Source organism: Pistacia vera, unplaced genomic scaffold, assembly GCF_008641045.1.
Source record: "Pistacia vera cultivar Batoury unplaced genomic scaffold, PisVer_v2 Contig454, whole genome shotgun sequence".
Taxonomy (NCBI): Eukaryota; Viridiplantae; Streptophyta; class Magnoliopsida; order Sapindales; family Anacardiaceae; genus Pistacia; species Pistacia vera.
Window position 1 is genome coordinate 217,432 of NW_022196284.1, and position 18,502 is coordinate 235,933.

Here is an 18,502-nt window from a genome sequence, read left to right on the forward strand (position 1 = left end):
GGATATCGTGATTGAAACAGAAGAAATAGTTTTTGAGATGGCAGAACTAGAGAACAGGACGTTAAGGGAATTTTTCAGTTCCCACGGTTAATGGCAGTGGGTCGAGTATTACTAGGCCTATGGTGCAAGCCAACAACTTTGAGATTAAGCTGATAATCATCCAAATATCCAACAGTCGGTAAGGTTTAATGGTGATTTGAAGGAAGATCTGAATCAGCATATTGCAAATTTCTTGGAAATTTGTGACACCTTCAAATCGAACGGAGTATCAGATGATGCCATTAGACTGAGGTTATTCCCATTCTCATTGGGGGATAAAGCTAAGGGGTGGTTAATGGCACTATCACTGGGAACTATCACAACTTGGAATGATCTAGCACAGAAGTTCCTGGCCAAGTTCTTCCCTCCAACTAAATTAGCAAAACTCAGAAATGATATCACATCATTTCTACAAGATGAGTCCGAGTCATTGTATGAGGCTTGGCAGAGGCACAAGGAGTTAATGAGGAAATGTCCACACCATGGGTTGCCAGTTCAGCTTCAAGTCCAAACATTCTACAATGGACTGATGGGTAATGTGCAAACCATGGTGGATGCAGCATCAGGGGGAACCTTGCAGAGTAAGACACCAGAGGAGGCTTATGAGTTGCTTGAGGTTTGGGCAAGCAACAACTATCAAAGACCAAATGAGAGAGTAACACAAAGAAAATTGTCGGGTCTTCATGAAGTTGATGCCTTCACAACCATCTCAGCCTAACTCATGGCACTTCAGAAATAGTTGGGAATTATGCAGTAAACTCTGTACAAGTACCTCAACTAACTTGTGATTTATGTGCAGGAAACCATGTGAGCAGCGAGTGTCAAGTAGGGAACACATTTGCTTCGTCATCTTCATCATCGGAGCAAGTGAACTACTTGGCAGGAAATCAGAGGCAACCAAACAACCCGTACTCCAACACATACAACCCAGGGTGGAGAAATCATCCAAATTTGGCTTGGGAAAATCAGAACCAACAAAATAATCAATGGAACCAGAGGACAGTTCCAAATAACCAACAAGGGGTGAATAATCAACCGGGAGATCCAAGAGTGACAAAGTTGAAGGACATGTTTGGAAAATTCATGCAGGAGACCAAAGGTTTTATGAATGAGACGAGAACAAATTTTAGAAATCAAGGGGCGTCCATTTGGAATCTTGAGGTACAGATGGGCCAATTGGCCAAGAAGTTAAATGAGAGACCGCAGGGTTCCTTACCAAGTAATACAGTAACGAACCCACGTGAGCAAGCAAATGCCATAATTTTGAGGAGTGAGACAGTTTTGGAAGAAGTTGAACAAGCTAGAAAGGAAGATTCTGAAGAAGCAGTTGATGAAGAGATCATTGTTGATAAGAAACCAAGTGGTTTAGAGGAAGAGAACAAGAAGAATGAGAAATTGACATTCCCCAAGATACCACCAGAGTTGGCACATCACACCGTACCCGTGCCTTTTCCTCAGAGATTGAAGAAAAAGAATTAGGATAAGCAATTTTCAAAGTTTATTGAAATTTTTAAAAAATTGCATATTAACATTCCTTTTGTAGATACATTGCAGCAGATGCCGAGTTATGCGAAGTTCCTTAAGGAAATCCTATCGAACAAAAGTAAGTTAGAAGATGAGGAAATGGTGATGCTTACGAAGGAGTGCAGTGCCATTCTCCAGAAAAAGTTACCCCCGAAGCTTAAAGATTCAGGGAGTTTTACTATTCCTTGTATTATAGGAGATATTACTTTTGATTGTGTTTTGTGTGATTTAGGAGCTAGTATTAATTTGATGCCCTTTTCTGTTTTCAGGAGATTGAGAATTGGTGAAGTGAAGCCAACGACCATGTCGTTGCAACTAGCGGATAGGTCAATAAAACACCCGAGGGGGATTGTAGAGGATGTGTTGGTGAAGGTGGACAAGATAATTTTTCCAGCAGATTTTGTGGTGTTGGACATGGAAGAGGATAAAGAAATTCCTCTGATTTTGGGCCGACCATTCTTGGCCACGAGGAGAGCACTTATTGATGTGCAGGAAGGAAAGTTACTGTTGAGAGTTCAAGATGAAAAAGTAACTTTCAATGTCTTTGAGGCAATGAAGTTTCTGTCTGAATCAGACTCATGTTTTAGTGTCGATGTGGTGGACAAATTCGTTGTGGACGCTATTGAAGAGAACACCCCACAATTACCTCTAGAAGCATGTATAGTCAAATAAAAAATAGTGGAGGTAGATGAGTCAGCTAGTAATGAATGTGCTAGGATGTTAGAAGCACTTCAACCGATTGATGAGAGTCAAGATGTAGAATTTGAGGAGTTTGATTTTGACAAAGAAAAGGAGAAGGAAAAAAATGAAGAACCTCCAAAGCTTAAATTGAAACCCTTACCTTCCCACCTCAAATATGTATATCTTGGAGACTCAAAAACTTTCCTGGTGATCATTAGTTCAGGTTTGAGTAAATTAGAGGAAGAGCGGTTGATTAGGGTGTTGGGGGAGCATAGACTAGCAATTGGATGGACCATTTCGGACATTAGAGGTATCTCGCCATCAGTTTGCATGTATAAGATACTCATGGAGGATGATATTAAGCCCAGAGTGCAACCACAACAAAGATTGAATCCTTCGATGAAGGAAGTGGTGAGAAATGAGGTGGTGAAACTCTTAGATGCAGGGATTATTTATCCTATTTTCGACATTCCATGGGTGAGCCCGGTACAAGTGGTTCCGAAGATGGAGGTATCACGGTAGTAAGGAATGAGAGTAACGAGTTAATACCAACTAGGACGGTGACGGGCTGGAGAGTGTGCATTGACTACCAGAAACTGAATGAGGCGACAAGGAAGGATCATTTCCCACTACCTTTCATTGATCAGATGCTGGAAAGGTTGGCAGGACATGCCTATTACTGTTTCTTGGATGGGTATTCAGGATATAACCAGATTGCCATCGCTCTTGAGGATCAAGAGAAAATGACCTTCACTTGCCCCTACGGCACCTTTGCTTACTGAAGGATGCCTTTTGGGTTATGTAATGCACCAGCGACATTTCGGAGATGCATGATGTCAATCTTTGGAGACATGATGGAACGGTTCATAGAAGTCTTCATGGATGACTTCTCAGTTTTTGTTTCGTCTTTTGATAATTGTTTAACTAACTTTCTCTTGTTTTGCAGCAATGTAAGGAGACGAACTTGGTGCTCAATTGGGAGAAATGTCACTTCATGGTTCAAGAGGGAATAGTGCTCGGGCATAGGATTTCCAAGGACAGAATAGAAGTTGATTAAGCAAAGATAGAAGCTGCCACCACCATCAAATGTCAAAGCGGTCCGAAGTTTCTTGGGGCATGTGAGGTTTTACAGATGCTTCATCAAGGATTTTTCTAAGATTTCTAAACCCCTTTGCAATCTGTTGAATAAAGATGTTGTTTTTTACTTTAATGATGATTGCATGCATGCCTTTCTAACTCTTAAAAAATTATTAGTATCTGCACCTATTTTTGTAGTTCCCGATTGGGGAATGCCATTTGAATTAATGTGTGATGCTACTGATTTTGCTTTAGGGGTAGTTTTAGGACAGAGGAAAAACAAAGTGTTGCATGTAATTCAGTATGCTAGCAAAACACTCATAGATGCACAATTGAATTACACCACTACTGAAAAAGAATTGTTGGCTGTAGTTTTTGCTTTTGACAAGTTTCGTTCATATTTCTTAGGTGTAAAGGTGATCGTCTACATGGATCATTCAGCACTTAGGCACCTTTTGGCGAAGCAAGAAGCAAAACCTCGACTGATAAGATGGATCTTACTACTTCAGGAGTTCAAGTTGGAAATTCGAGATAAGAAGGGGTCGAAAAATGTTGTGGCATATCACTTGTCAAGGATTGAGAGACCAATCAAGGGAACTGAGGAGGAAATGCCAATTAGAGAAACGTTTCCAGATGAGAAATTGATGAGCATGGAAGAAGCACCATGGTATGCAGATTTTGTAAATTATTTGTCATCAAGGGTGCTCCCAAGTGGTATGACGTTCCAACAAAAGAGAAAATTCTTCTCAGATTTGAAGTATTACTTTTGGGAAGAGTCATTTCTATACAGACACTGTGCTCACCAAGTAATACGGAGATGTGTCCCAGAGGAGGAGATGAAAAACATTCTACGGCATTGTCACTAGAAGGAAGTAGGTGGCCATTTTGGAGGAGCTAGGACAGCAGCCAAGGTTTTACAATCGGGGTTTTATTGGCCAACCCTTTTCAAGGATTCCTTCCGGATGATTCAGGAGTGTGACTAATGTCAACGAGTGGGTAATATTTCAAAAAGAGATGAGATGCCGTTGAACAACATCCTTGTGGTTGAGCTTTTTGATGTGTGGGGGATTGATTTCATGGGTCCCTTCCTAAGTTCTTTTGGGAACACATATATTTTGGTGGCGGTGGACTACGTGTCGAAGTGGGTCGAAGAAGTTGCATTACCAACTAATGATGCTAGGGTAGTGATTAGGTTTGTGAGAAAAAATATTTTCTCAAGGTTTGGGGTACCACGGGCAATCATTAGTGATGGAGGATCCCACTTTTGCAATAGGCAAATGGATGCGCTGTTGAATAAGTATGGAGTGACACATAGGGTTGCAACACCTTACCATCCACAAACGAGCGAGCAAGTAGAACTTTCTAACAGAGAACTTAAGGGGATTCTAGAAAAGACAGTTAATGCATCTAGGAAGGATTGGTCAAGGAAATTGGATGATGCATTATGGGCCTATCGAACTGCCTTTAAGACTCCGATTAGTATGTCTCCATTAAGAATGGTCTATGGGAAAGCATGTCACTTACCGGTTGAACTCGAGCATAAAGTGTACTGGGTAGTCAAGCAGCTAAACATGGACTTGAAAGCTGCTGGAGAAGAAAGAATGCTGACTTTGAACGAACTCGATGAGTTTCGTCTCGAAGCATATGAAAATGCCCGGATTTATAAGGAGAAGACAAAAAGGTGGCATGACAAGCATATCCGGAAGAAGGATTTTGAAGTAGGACAGAAGGTGTTGTTGTTCAATTCTAGACTTAGGCTTTTTCCCGAAAAACTTAAGTCTAGATGGTCCGGACCATTCACAGTGACAAGAATTCACCCATACGGAGCAGTGGAAGTGTCACATGAAGAAAAGGGCACCTTTATGGTAAATGGACAGAGATTGAAGCCATACATAGATGGGATGTTGATTGCAAATCAACCCCAATCCGGCTTGACATTCCGACATGAAAGACATAGGAGAGTCGAGCTATCGACTATAAACAAGCGCTTCTTGGGAGGCAACCTAAGTGTTTTTAATTATTTGTTTTTCATTTGGTTGTTTGAATTTGTTTGAATTCATGATGAGTTTGTTTGAATTTTAATCGGTATGTTTTGGGTGTTTCAGGTGAAATTTTCAACGAAGGAAAGGACACAAAATGCTCCAGACTTCGCTGGGGCGAAGATGTATTCTTCGCCGCGGTGAAGCACTTTGAAGAAAAAATTGTTTTTGAAAGTCCCAAACTTTGCCGGGGCGAAGATGTATTCTTCGCCACGGCGAAGCAACCTGGAAAACATGTCAGCTCCTGGAAGTTTTCACCCCAGCGAAGAAATTGTCGTCGCCGCGGTGAAGAAGGTGGGACTAAATTTGACTAAGGCATTTCGCCGCGGCGAAGATTATTCTTTGCCGAGGCAAAGTAAGCTGAAAAGAGAGTGTATAGCCTCTGGAGGTTTTTGCCTCGGCGAAGAATTTTCCTTCGCCGCGGTAAAACCTAGGTTTTTTAGGGTTCTTGAAAGATGAACTTTGCCACAGCGAAGCTTGTTCTTCGCCGCGGCAACGAGCCTTTTCTATAAATACCCATTTTTTTCTTTTCATTCTTCACGCGACTCTTCATAGCCACTTGAGAGAAAATTTTTCAAACTTCAATCCATTGCATTCCCAGTGCTTTCCCAACCAAATTTCTTACTCTTTAACCCTCATAAACACCAAAACAACTCAATTCAACAATAATTTTCGCGAAAATTTCACGAAAATTTTTGGATCAAGAATTTGGGGCTTTTCAATTTGGGTTGTTTCTAGTTCAATTGGTGGTGAATACTCCTTCATATTGGTAAGATCTTAAGTTCCGTAACCTTTTTATCGCACAATTTCAATTTTTAGTTTGTAGATCTGAAAATTTTTGTTACGGTTGAGTTGTGGAATTTGGGTGATTTTGAGCGTTAATTTTGTTAAAGGGTAGTTCGTGCATTGGGTGATTGTGAGGAGTGTGGGTTTTAAAATATTTGAGTGTTTGTGTAAATTTAAAAATTCGAAGTTTGGGGGGTGAAGTGCGAATTGTTGGAAGTGTTGTTTGTTTTTGCAGGATTGAATCTGTTTGTGTAGAACACTTAGGCTTGAATTATTGGGGGGGCATTTTTGAGTTGAACTATAAATTTAGAGAAAATGCCGGTCAAAGCCAAGCATCAATATAAGGGCAAGGGAAAAGGAAAAAAAGTGGATGACCGCTTTTGAGTGAGGAGGCCTAGAAAAGATATGAAGGGGCTATCAAAAGAAAGGATAAGGGTTTTGTTCCTGAGCGTGGGTTGACCACGAGTCAAGCCCTGGACTGGAGTCGAGGGAGAAAGTGGGAAGTGTTTATGAGTGCTCCTGCACAACCGGCTGTAGAGCCGCTAGTGAGGGAGTTTTATGCCAATCTCCCGAATTATGAAAAGGGTACGGTATTTGTGAGAGGGGTTGATGTGTCGTTTTCGAAAAAGGTGACCAATGAGTTTTATAAACTGCCTAGGATTTTCCAGGATGAGTACGTAAGGTTTAGGATGTCAAGTTATGAGGATGATATCATTCTGCCGGTCATTGCAAAACCGGGTGCTACTTGGGCAGTGTCGAAGAAACAAAAGAAAACCCTCAAGGGCATTGATTTGACACTGATAGCTCGACAGTGGCAGTATTTTGTTAGTGTGAAGATAATGCTGGAAACGCACTATAGCACAGTAACTAAAGAGAAGGCAGTATTGATTTATTCTATTGCCACAAGAAAGAGTATTGATGTGGGAGATATTATCTGGAACAGTATTCAGCATGCCTCAAAACCAGGGCGAACAAGTTACACTTTCCCACATCTCATTATAGCTTTGTGCATTCAAGCTGGAGTCAAGGTGTCTGATGATGAGCAACGCTTACATGCTACCCCAACTCTCAACTTAGATTATTATCAAAAGCATCTTGAACGTCCAGTAGCTGAGCAACCAAGAGCGGGGACAAAACGGCAGAGAACCACACAAGGCCCTGCCACATCCTCCAGCTCCATAGCTACACAAAAAGATGATGCAGCAGATGATGGGCATGATGAAACGTTTGACAAAACGGCAGGATTGGTTGGCTGAACAGAACCGGATGATGTATGATATGCAGAAGAGCAGTTTCGACAAGCTCAATGTTGACACTACAGAATTCCAATGGGCTGATTAGGACTCAGATGAGTGGATGGGCTCCGAGGAAGAAAAGGAAGATGAGGAAGACGAGGGAGGAGAAGAATGAGCACCGTAGCACTTGTTTTTGTTTTTCTTTATTTTATTTTGTTTTAGTTGAATTGGTTTTTCATTTGAAACATTAAACTCAGTTTATATTTTTGGTTTTGGATTGTGTAGTTGTTTTAGTTGTTTTCTTTTAATTTGTAGTTGTTGCAAAGACGAGATTAGGTTGTAATATTTTTCAAGTTAGTTTGTGAATTTTTGCTAACACAAGGGACACCACAGTTTCAATTGTTTTGACAGATTCTGGATGATGAAAAGTCCTAGACCGGGTGTGCATTGTGGAGCGACACTTCACAGATTAACCAAGGAGCTTTCTCGTACCTTTGTTATTTTTTATTTTCTATTCCTGATTTATACGTAATGGAACATTGGGGACAATGTCATATTTAGTTTAGGGTAGGAAATAGAAATAAAGCCTAGTTTAAGGGTATACCGATTGGAAACCAAAACCCACTTTAAAAACTGTCTAGCAGTACTTGGCAACNCAAATTTTTGGAAGTTTTGTCAATTGTTGCAGGATTGAATTGGTTTGTGTAAGACCCTTATGCTTGAATTTTTGGGGTGCATTTTTGGAGTTGAACTATAATTTTAGAGAAAATGCCGGTCAAAGCCAAGCATCAATACAAGGGCAAGGGAAAAGGAAAGAAAGTGGATGACCGCTTCGTGAGTGAGGAGGCCCGGCAAAGATATGAAGGGGCTATCAAAAGAAAGGATAAGGGCTTTGTCCCTGAGCGCGGGTTGACCGCAAGTCAGGCCTTAGAATGGAGTCGAGGGAGACAATGGGAAGTGTTTTTGAGTGCTCCTGCACAGCCGGCTGTAGAGCCACTTGTGAGGGAGTTTTATGCCAACCTTCCGGATTGTGATGAGGGTATGGCATTTGTGAGAGGGGTTGATATGCCATTTTTGAAAAAGGTCATCAATGAGTTCTATAAATTGCTTAGGATTTTTCGGGATGATTACGCGAGTCTTAAGAGGTCAAGTTATGACGATAATATAATTCTTCCGGTCATTGCAAAACTAGGTGCAACTTGGACAGTGTCGAAGAAACAAAAGAAAACCCTCAAGGGAACAGATTTAACACCTATGGCTCGACTGTGGCAGTATTTTGTTTGTGAGAAGATGGTGCTAGAAATGCACTATAGCATAGTAACTAAAGAGAAGGCAATATTGCTTTACTCTATTGCCACAGGAAAGACTATTGATGTGGGAGATATTGTCTAGAACAGCATTAAGCATGCTTCCAAACCAGGGCGAACAAGTTACGCTTTTTCGCATCTCATCACAGCTTTGTGCATTCAAGCTGGAGCCAAGGTTAATGATGATAAGCAACGTATTCATGTTGCCCCAATCCTAGATTCAGATTTTTATCAAAAGCATCTTGATCATCCAGCAGCTGAGAAACCAAGAGCGGGGACAAAATGACAGAGAACCACACAAGGCCTTGCCACATCCTCGAGCTCCACAGCTACACAGAAAGAGATGATGTAGCAGATGATGGGCATGATGAAACGTTTGACAAAACGACAGGATTGGTTGGCTGAATAGAACCGGATGATGTATGATATGCAGAAGAGCAGTTTCAGCAAGCTCAATGTTGACACTACGGAATTCCAATGGGCTGACTGGGACTCAGATGAGTGGATGGGCTCTGAGGAAGAAGAGGAAGATGAGGAAGACGAGGGAGGAGAAGAATGAGCACCGTAGCACCTATTTTTGTTTTTCTTTATTTTATTTTGTTTTAGTTGAATTGGTTTTTCATTTGAAACATCAAACTCAATTTATATTTTTGGTTTTGGATTGTGTAGTTGTTTTAGTTGTTTTCTTTTAATTTGTAGTTGTTGCAAGGACGAGATTAGGTTGTAATATTTTCAATTTAGTTTGTGAATTTTGCTAACACAAGGGACACCACAGTTTCAATTGTTTTGACAAATTCTGGGTGATGAAAAGTTCGACACCAAGTGTGCATTGTGGAGCGACACTTCACGGATTAATCAGGGAGCTTTCTTGTACCTTTGCTTTTTTTTTTTTTTTTTTTCTATTCCTGATTTATGCGTAATGGAACATTAGGGACAATGTCGTATTTAGTTTGGGGGTAGGAAATAGAAATAAAGCCTAGTTTAAGGGTATATCAACTGGAAACTAGAACCCGCCTTAAAAACTGCCTAGCAGTACTTGGCAACCTCTAGTATAACAACGCGACGTATACCTTAAATGAAGAAAAAAAACTTTAGTTATTTTTCTTTAGTTTGATTGTTTTTTCCGATGATGAATTGTATAAATCAATGATGAGAATAGGGTTATTGCAATTTTATTGTTGAGAAATGTTAAGCATTGCTTCAAGTTTATGTTTATTGACTGGATTTTGATTAAGGTTTGTTGAGTGGTTCAGCCACAATTTTCATTTATTTCGGCATGCTTAGATTCATTTTATGTGATTAGGTGAAGTTTGATAATGTTGGTGGACTCTAGAACCTAGTAGAGAAGTGCTTGAGGCGAAATTCTAGGATTAGACATGGTTGAGAAGATGATTTAAGCATTTTTCGGAATGTCTGAGTCTTTCTAGCCGACCCATGAATGAAATTGTCCTTAGTCACCCATTTAAGCCGTATGAATTTTATTGCTTTATTTTTCTTGGAAAACAAAAAAATTGTCCAATCCTGTTACCCTAAACACTTTATCATACCCTTAGGAGAATTCGGTCCTAATGCAAACACAAGGAATAGAAAGAGTTGTATGAATTAGCCAAAAGAATAGTTTGGGGGTTGGGAGAAGAGAAATAAAAACAAAAGAGGTAGTTCACCTCAATTCAATTGAATTGTTTCATAAATAAATAAATAAATAAAAAAACACGAATTCTGCCTAGTTTAAGGGTATACCGGCTGGAAACTAGAACCCGTCTTAAAAACTGCCTAGCAGCACTTGGCAACCTCTGGTATAACAACGCCACGTACACCTTAAACGCAATTCCCCTGCCGCATTCGTGGTATCCGAAATAAGAAAGATACACATTGAAGGATGTGCATTAGTGGACATTTTGATTGGTGGTTGAGAAGAAGTGGAGTTCGATTTGATGTTAGTTTTTGCATTAGGAAAACCGAGTTTTCTTACTTTGTTATTCCTATCCTTTTTCTTGGAACCCACTACCCGAGCCTAACGTTACAAGCTTTTAAAGACCTTTTGATTCTTATCTTTGTCTAGTCCTCATTAGTGGAGAGTAGTTCGATATTTAGGCTTATGGAGTCTGCCACCATTTGATAACTTTACATTTTTTGCATAAAATAATCCGGGAAGTTGGAATGTGGATTGAAGTGGGGATCACCTACTCGGTGGACCGATTGAGGAAGACAGTCGATATAGCCTATAACTTCTTGGAGTGTTGAATATTTTCTGATAATAATTTTTCAACAACTTTTGAGACTTGTGTAATTTCTAGGCAATTCGTATGTTGAGTTTGAGTCTTGTTGGTTTTTGTTCATTTTTCAGTTTTGTTGTGTGTGTTTGGTGTTTTTGTTCGTTGTTTGTTGTTTTTGTTTCTGTTAGTTTTGTACCTTATGCTCGGGGACGAGCATATCTTTAGTTTGGGGGTATTTGATAATCCGTGGATTATACCATTTTTATTAGACTTTTTAGTCAGATTTCAGGTACTTTCTAGTTCATTTTTTACCTGAATTGTTGCCTAATTTTTTACATTTTGTGTCTCAGGTTAAAATGGACATTTTCAGCAAACAAGGACAAAATTGGAAATTCTGGACTCAGAAGTAAGTGGATCTCAGAAGTTGGGAGAGTTCTGAAGCAGAATAAAGCACTATGAAGCTTGTTTGCAATGGAGAGCACCAAAGATCGAAGAATCAAGTGAAGATACAAGCAAAAGGGCAATTTTGTAATTTCAGAATTTTTCAAGAAGCTTCGCCGTAGTGAAGATTTGTTCTTCGCTATGGCGAAATGCGCTAGTCACAAACCAGATTTGTTTCCTTCTTCGCCGCGGCGACATCTGCAATTTTCAGTTTTGTAAAACGCACAGTTTGATTTTTCTAGGTTTTTTTGAGGTTTTTGGGGCTAAGTTCTAAACGAAAACTTAGCCCTTTTGGCAAAGGGTCGTTCAGGAAGTAGGATTAGCAACTTTTACATTTTCTGAGATTGATTTTGGAGCGATTTAGAGGTTAACAAGGGTGGAGATTCGATTTTGAACCAAGGGGATTCGTCATTTGGGGAGATTTCTTATTTTTTCTATTATTTTCATTATGTTGAACTTTAATATTTTCGTTTTTCTTGTTTGTAGTATTGATTTAGCTATGAACTAACCCATTTTGGGTTAGGGTTTTGATTGTAATTCGAATTTTAATGGGTTAAGTGAATGATTGTTTTATTTTCATATGATTATGCTTTGATTGTGTGTTTGCTCTGAGTTTTACTGCTTATATGTGATGAACATGATGAGATTGAGAAATGAATCATGTAAGGCTTCTTGGGTAATAACCATTGTAGTATTGGATGCTAGAGATAGATTCAAGAATTAATGAAATCATTATAGGATTCTTATGCTTAATGAGCTTGGATTTGTTAACTTTCAAATTGTTAGGTGCGGATGGTTAATAAAGAAGAGTAGGGAAACATAGCCTGAGAAGGTATGTTTAACACTTTAGAGAGTTCGATTAACAGCCAATGCATATGAATATGAATTTAGTTTAATTCATAGGTTTAACCCATAAAGTCCGAATGAAGTCAAAACCCTACCCATTTTAATTGAATTGAATTTATCTGTGTTCTTCATCTCGCGTTCGTAGTTAAATTTTTAAGTTAGTAATTTCAGCTTTAGTTTTTATTTTTAATTTGCTCCCATTAATCCAAAAGAAGTCGATTGCTCCAACTTGAGAACAGTAGGAAACTTAGTGCTTAGCTAGCAATCCTCGTGGGAACGATACTCACTCATCACTTTCTTACTTGAGCGACTGGTATACTTGCTACATTTGCATGTTTATGAAATCACGCATCAAACACTTTGTGAATTAATTAATTTAATTCATTCAATCATTAACATAAAATGTTCCAGCCCCTTTCTCTTCTTCCCACGCCAGATTGCCTTTTTGCTTAAATCAAATCTCTTTTGATTTCATCTTGGTTCTTAAGGCTAAAATGGATCTATGATAAGTGCTTGAAAATACGCTTAGTGGTTTATAGGTATCATTTTTGGGAAATTAGGATTAATTCGCATGAATTAACTTAATTGTTTCATAAACGCACTTTTCAGGATCACGGGTATTTTTGTTGTGTTTTCAGGGAATAACGACTAGAAATAATATTCGAATGAGAGATGATGTTTGCGAGAGAATTTGTGACAACTGGAAACAAATGGATCGAGAATCAGAGTTGAATTGAAGAAGTTATGGAAGTTGAAGTAAAGAGAAGATTATAGATTACGTTCCCACTTGAGCATGCCTCGGTATTTTGAGAATAACTTTAGCTGTAGAGCTTGGATTAAGACAATTCTTGGACTTTAGGAAAGCTGATTCAAAGGGATACATTTCATATGCTTACCACTTTTCTAAATTTCATCATTATCAAGTTCAAAAGTCACCATCTCTGAAGAACAATGGAATGAAGTGGGAAGAAGACTAGTAGCTGCCGCGGCACACCTTTTCCAGTAGCTACTGTGCCGCAGCACAGTGCTAGGGCATAGTCATAGAAGTTAAAAACTGATTATTCGTTTTCAGGTAAGAGAATAGGGTTAAGAGTCCTAAACCAACTAGAATTAAGGAAAACAAAACCCTAACCCTTGTGGGATATAAATAGAAGTCTTTTAGCATTATTTTAGGGGAATTCTTTTAGAGATAAAAAAGAGAAAACAAAGATATTCAAGAACTGAAGAAAAAGGGAGATTAAAGAAGGCTTGGAGAAGAAGAACTAGAGGAGATCATCATCAACTTCATTAATCCAACCAAGTTTCACTAAATTTTTCTTCTTCTTTGTTATTATTATTTGTTATGAAAAATACAATGATGTTCTCATATTTATTCATGAAGAACTAATTCTTTTGTGATTGAGCGTGATTTCAAAACCCTGGACATGTCTTGTGATTAATAAAATCTGAATCTATTTATCTTTTGATCCCTCTTGGTTATGTGATTATTTCTCTGTGAATAGGGTTTAGATAGATTGTCTTAATTGTTTAAGTGCATAATTAAATAGTTAGGATTAATTTATTAATGCCAATTTAGGTTGTTTAGTACGGAATCACTTTATTAACCTAAATAACTAGTGGTAAAGTGTATGCCTGCATACATGGGGGGTAATCACTCAAGATAACTAAATCGACCATATGAGTTTAGCCTTGATTCAGTAAGTCTCTCACAACTTAATGCTTTTATTACTTTGAATCTAGAGATTGTATCCTAGGTTATCTAATAAATAGGGAATTGGGTTATGATCGTGTCTAATCCAACGACCCAGTAAGGAGAGATAGAACTTATCAACGTTTGGTATTTTCCGAGCTGATGTGATTAAGAGGGTAGAAAGTTAAAGAGTACTTTTATTATATGTAATTCATGTCTAGTGGTGGCGAATAAACCTTCAATCTAGTTTCTCTTACTTATCTCTTTCATGATTGTTTAATTTCAGCTTGATAGTTTTTGTTGAGTTTTTATAATTCATGACAAACTGTAACGCCCCACTTGAGGTACATAATTAAGATTTGATAATGGCTTGAATGTTTATTGATTTATCCTCATTTGAGTCTGTATGTTGTTAATATTGTTTGGTTGACCCTTGGTTGAAAGGGTGTATTGGTTTGGTTGAGTGGTTGCCCTAAAAAATTTGTAATACTTGGCGAAATTTTGATGTTACAGGAAGAAGCTTCGCCGCGGCGATGAAGTGCTACAACCCCCGTGTAGCTGCTGTGAGTTTTCGCCAGGGCGAAGAAATAGCTTCGCCGCGGCGAAAACTCGGCTGACATTTTCCCTTGAGATTTAGAGAATTCTTCCTTTTGGGACTTAATGACCATTCTACCCCTAATTAGCAGGAAAAGTGGGGAATGAAATGCAAGGAAATTGCATGGAGAATAGTTTGAATGGGGATGTTTTTGCAAAGAATAAAAGGTCATAGGTGGAATTCAAAGAAGGAGCAAGGATATATTGGGAAAGAGTGGATAAAATATGAGATATTAAGGGTTTAGCTTTAGAAACCCTTTCATTCATTCTTCTCTGCCACCTCTTTCATCCTTCAATTCTCTCAAACTTTCATTCAATTTTCCAAGGATCTTTGAAGAGCTTTTGACTAGAAATTGATACAAGTTGATTCTAAGCACTTAAAGGTGAGAATCCTTACTCTAGATGTGAATTTTTTATTGTTGAAAGAGTAGGATCCTTATTGAGTTTGTATTGAAGGTTTAAGAGAAAGTATCAAGCCATCAAGAGTAGAGAGCTTAAGTGGATTCTACTTGAGCCTAAGGTAAGTAAATCCACCTAAGTTATGATTTGCATGATTGAATGATGTGTAGAGATTTTATATATGATTAATGCTTGAATTTCTATGTTTGAAATGAGTTGATGAATTCATGAATGAGTTCAATGTTGTTTTATGAAGAAATTTCCACCATGAGTAGGGTGGATTGTGTTGATAAATTTTGGTAGAAATATGGAGAGAATTAGAAGATTTTGAGAGGAATATTTGAAGTGTGTTTTCTTTGTAGGATGTGTGATGATTTAAAGGAGTTGAACTCCAATTTTGGATGGTTAAGAAAGAAGTATAATTAAAGTTAGAATAGAGTTTATGTATGCACACATATTGTTTGATGAAATGCCTAAAAGAAGCATGAGTAGAAGTAGAGAACCTTACTTTATGCAACATAGCATATTTGCATTTCATGAATGCATATAAGAAAGATTTTAGGCATGAGCCATCCATATGCATATGTTTAATTGAGTAATCACATGAGAAAGAAATATGAGAAATGAGAAAGAAACACTCTAAGAATAGAGATAAAGAAAAGAACCAATTCTCTTAGAATAAAGAGAAAGAAAGAATTAGCACTAGAGAATAAAATGAATATTAAGTGCTATAGAAAAGAAAAGAAAATAGGTTGTGCGATGGGGAACCTGTGAGTGTAGAGTTTCCCGCATGTAAACGGCCATGAGAGAGAGCGGTCTCCGCCATGAGAGAGCGGAATGAGAATGAGAAAAAGAATTTGTATAGCCGTGAGAATACATGCGGATGAGAGCTATACACGAGAGAGAGTACACTCACATGATCAAGGGTTCCGAATCCATGCATCGACCAAGACCGGCAAAGAATAAGAATAAGAAAGAATAAGAATAAGAATAAGAGAAGAATAGAAAGAAAAGAAAAGAGAGAAAATGCATTGTTATGCTTTAGTGTCTCATCCATGCATGGTTATGATATTTTCCATGGGTGATAAGAATAAAAAGAAAGAAAAGAATAGTGAGAACTAGAAGTAGAGAAAGAGCAAGAGAGATTGAATTAGAGAAAGTGACAAGAGTACGAACAGAATTGATGAGTAATGCACGGGGATTATAGAGTAGAAGATTTACTTACTGAGCATCTTTGTGCTCACTCCGTTGTTTTCTATGTTTTACAGGACATAGGTGAGGACGTGGTCGGATGGACGTCGGCAAGCGGGGAGACTTGGCTACACTGTCCACTGTTTTTTAGAGTCTTTTTGTACAAATGATGTTGTACTATGTAAAGAATGTATTTATTAAGTAAAGAAAATTTTTGGGCCCAACCTTTTTGATAAATATACTTGTCTTTTTATTAATATATTTTACGAATATTATAGTAGAAAGAAGTTGTTACACAAACCCCGTTTGAAGTAGATAATTAATTGAGTTCACAAATCCTTTATGGGAAAGACCCTTACTTGCCATTTGCTACTACACGACTTTGTATTAGAATTTAGTGAGGTAAAATTAGGTGTTGTGTTTGCACGAATCAATCTAGCAAATCCCTCTTTAGTTCCTTGGGGTTGTCTTCGTGTGGACTACATTGGTTCGATCCTACTCTTGGGTCGGTAGCGAAATCCGTTCAGAGACAAGTTGGAGGAGCCTCTAAACGTGCGTATGATTTCTTAACTCTAGACTAAATTTTCTGCAGATTCTTATTTAATGTATAAACTGTATATTTGTGCCCTGATCTCGGTTCTAAGGAACGATCCATGTCGTAAATAATTTTTGTTTCCGCTGCCATGACATGATCGTTTCCTAACAAGTCACACCTACGCCAAATGTGGCAAGTTAAGTTAAACATACTTGAAGGTATGTGGGGAGTTAGGTCCATAATGAGTTTTTGTAATCTACCCACATAATTCTGGGGTCGCCATAGAGACTGTGACTCATACACCAGATCGTGTACCGCCTAGGTCTGTAGATAAGACTCCGTATGAACAATGGAGTGGGTGAAAGCCCAACTTGTCTTATCTAAGGATTTTGGGTTGCAAAGCTTATGTTAAGAAATTGACATCGAACAAGCTGGGCTCGAAATCCTACGAAAGTATATTTGTAGGGTATCCCCAGGAGACCAAAGGATACTATTTCTATCATCCAGGAGAGCACAAAACTTGTTGTTGCTCATACTGGTGTCTTCCTAGAAAAGGAATTTTTTCTAAGAAGTACTAATGGGAGATAAAAGTAGAACTCGATGAAGTTCTAGTACCACAAGATACATTAGACGAAGGACAAGATGACATGCCATAAGAAGTGGTTGAACATCAGGAGGAGGTTACTCCACAACTTGTGGTTCAAAGTGAACCACCTCAGGTAGCACAAGAGCAACGTAGATCTAGGAGAGTATGTCGTGAGCCAGAGAGATATGGTTTTCTCGTGACTCAACATGGTGACGTACTGGTTTACTAAGACAATGAACCCAGAACCTACGTTGAAGCTATACGGTTCTAGATTCTGTTAAATGGCTTAAAGCCATAAAATCTTGATAGACTCTATATACCAAAACCAATCATGGTTTCTGGTGAATCCACCTGAAGGGGTGAAACCCATAGTGAGTAAATGGGCAAGGTGCATACTTATAAGGCACGATTGGTCGCCAAAAGGTTTCAAACAAATTCATGGTATTGACTATGACGAAAAATTTTGCCAGTTGCCATAATTAAATCCATCTTGATTATGCTTGTGATTGCTGCATATTCTGACTGTGAAATTTGGCAAATGAATGTCAAAACGGCTTTCCTGAATGAAAACCTTGAAGAGGATGTGTACATGACACAACCTAATGGTTTCGTTCTTGATGGACAAGCTAAAAGGATATGAAAGTTGTAGAGGTCCATACATGGACTCAAGCAAGCTGCAAGTAGCTGTAACATTCATTTCGACAAAGCCATAAAATACTTTGGTTTCATCAAGAACAAAGATGAGGCTTGTGTTTACAAGAAAGTAAGTGGAAGCGCAATGGCATTCCTGGTGTTGCAATTGACAACATATTTTTGATTGGGAATGATATACTGAGCTTGCAGTAGGTAAACTCTTGGTTATCGAAGTGATTCTCCATAAAGAACTTAGGAGAACTGTTAGTGTATGCCCTAGGAACCAATCGTGTTGTCGGTTTCAGGACATTATATCTTGTAAATGTATTATGAATAAAAGAAGGTGTTCTTATTTCACATGTTGATTTTCTGCTTCATTTATATTATATTATATTTAATATTGCATGTGAAATGTCTAGATGACACGGATCTTCAGAAGATCAAATCATCAAAGAATTCCTTACGCAAGTAATGTCAATTGGGCAATAACATTGCACAGTAGGCATGCTGAATGTCTCCATTGAATATCATGTGATGGTATTAGTGTGGGTGATTATAAGAGGTATGTCAAAGGCATCAGCATGAATAAATGGTTAGTGAACTGTTTATCGAATACGACCGATTATGATGAATCACATGGATATGGTCAATAATGCATTATAGGACCATGCTACTGTACATCT

The 18,502-nt window shown here is 38.4% G+C and overlaps 1 non-coding gene across 1 annotated transcript; it reads right to left on the reverse strand.

Moving 5' to 3' along the window:
- Positions 1-421: 421 nt before the first annotated feature.
- On the reverse strand, positions 422-528 carry LOC116144744. Its single transcript, XR_004130317.1, has one exon. It is a non-coding gene; the product is annotated as a small nucleolar RNA R71 (small nucleolar RNA).
- Between the last annotated feature and the right edge of the window lie 17,974 nt (positions 529-18,502).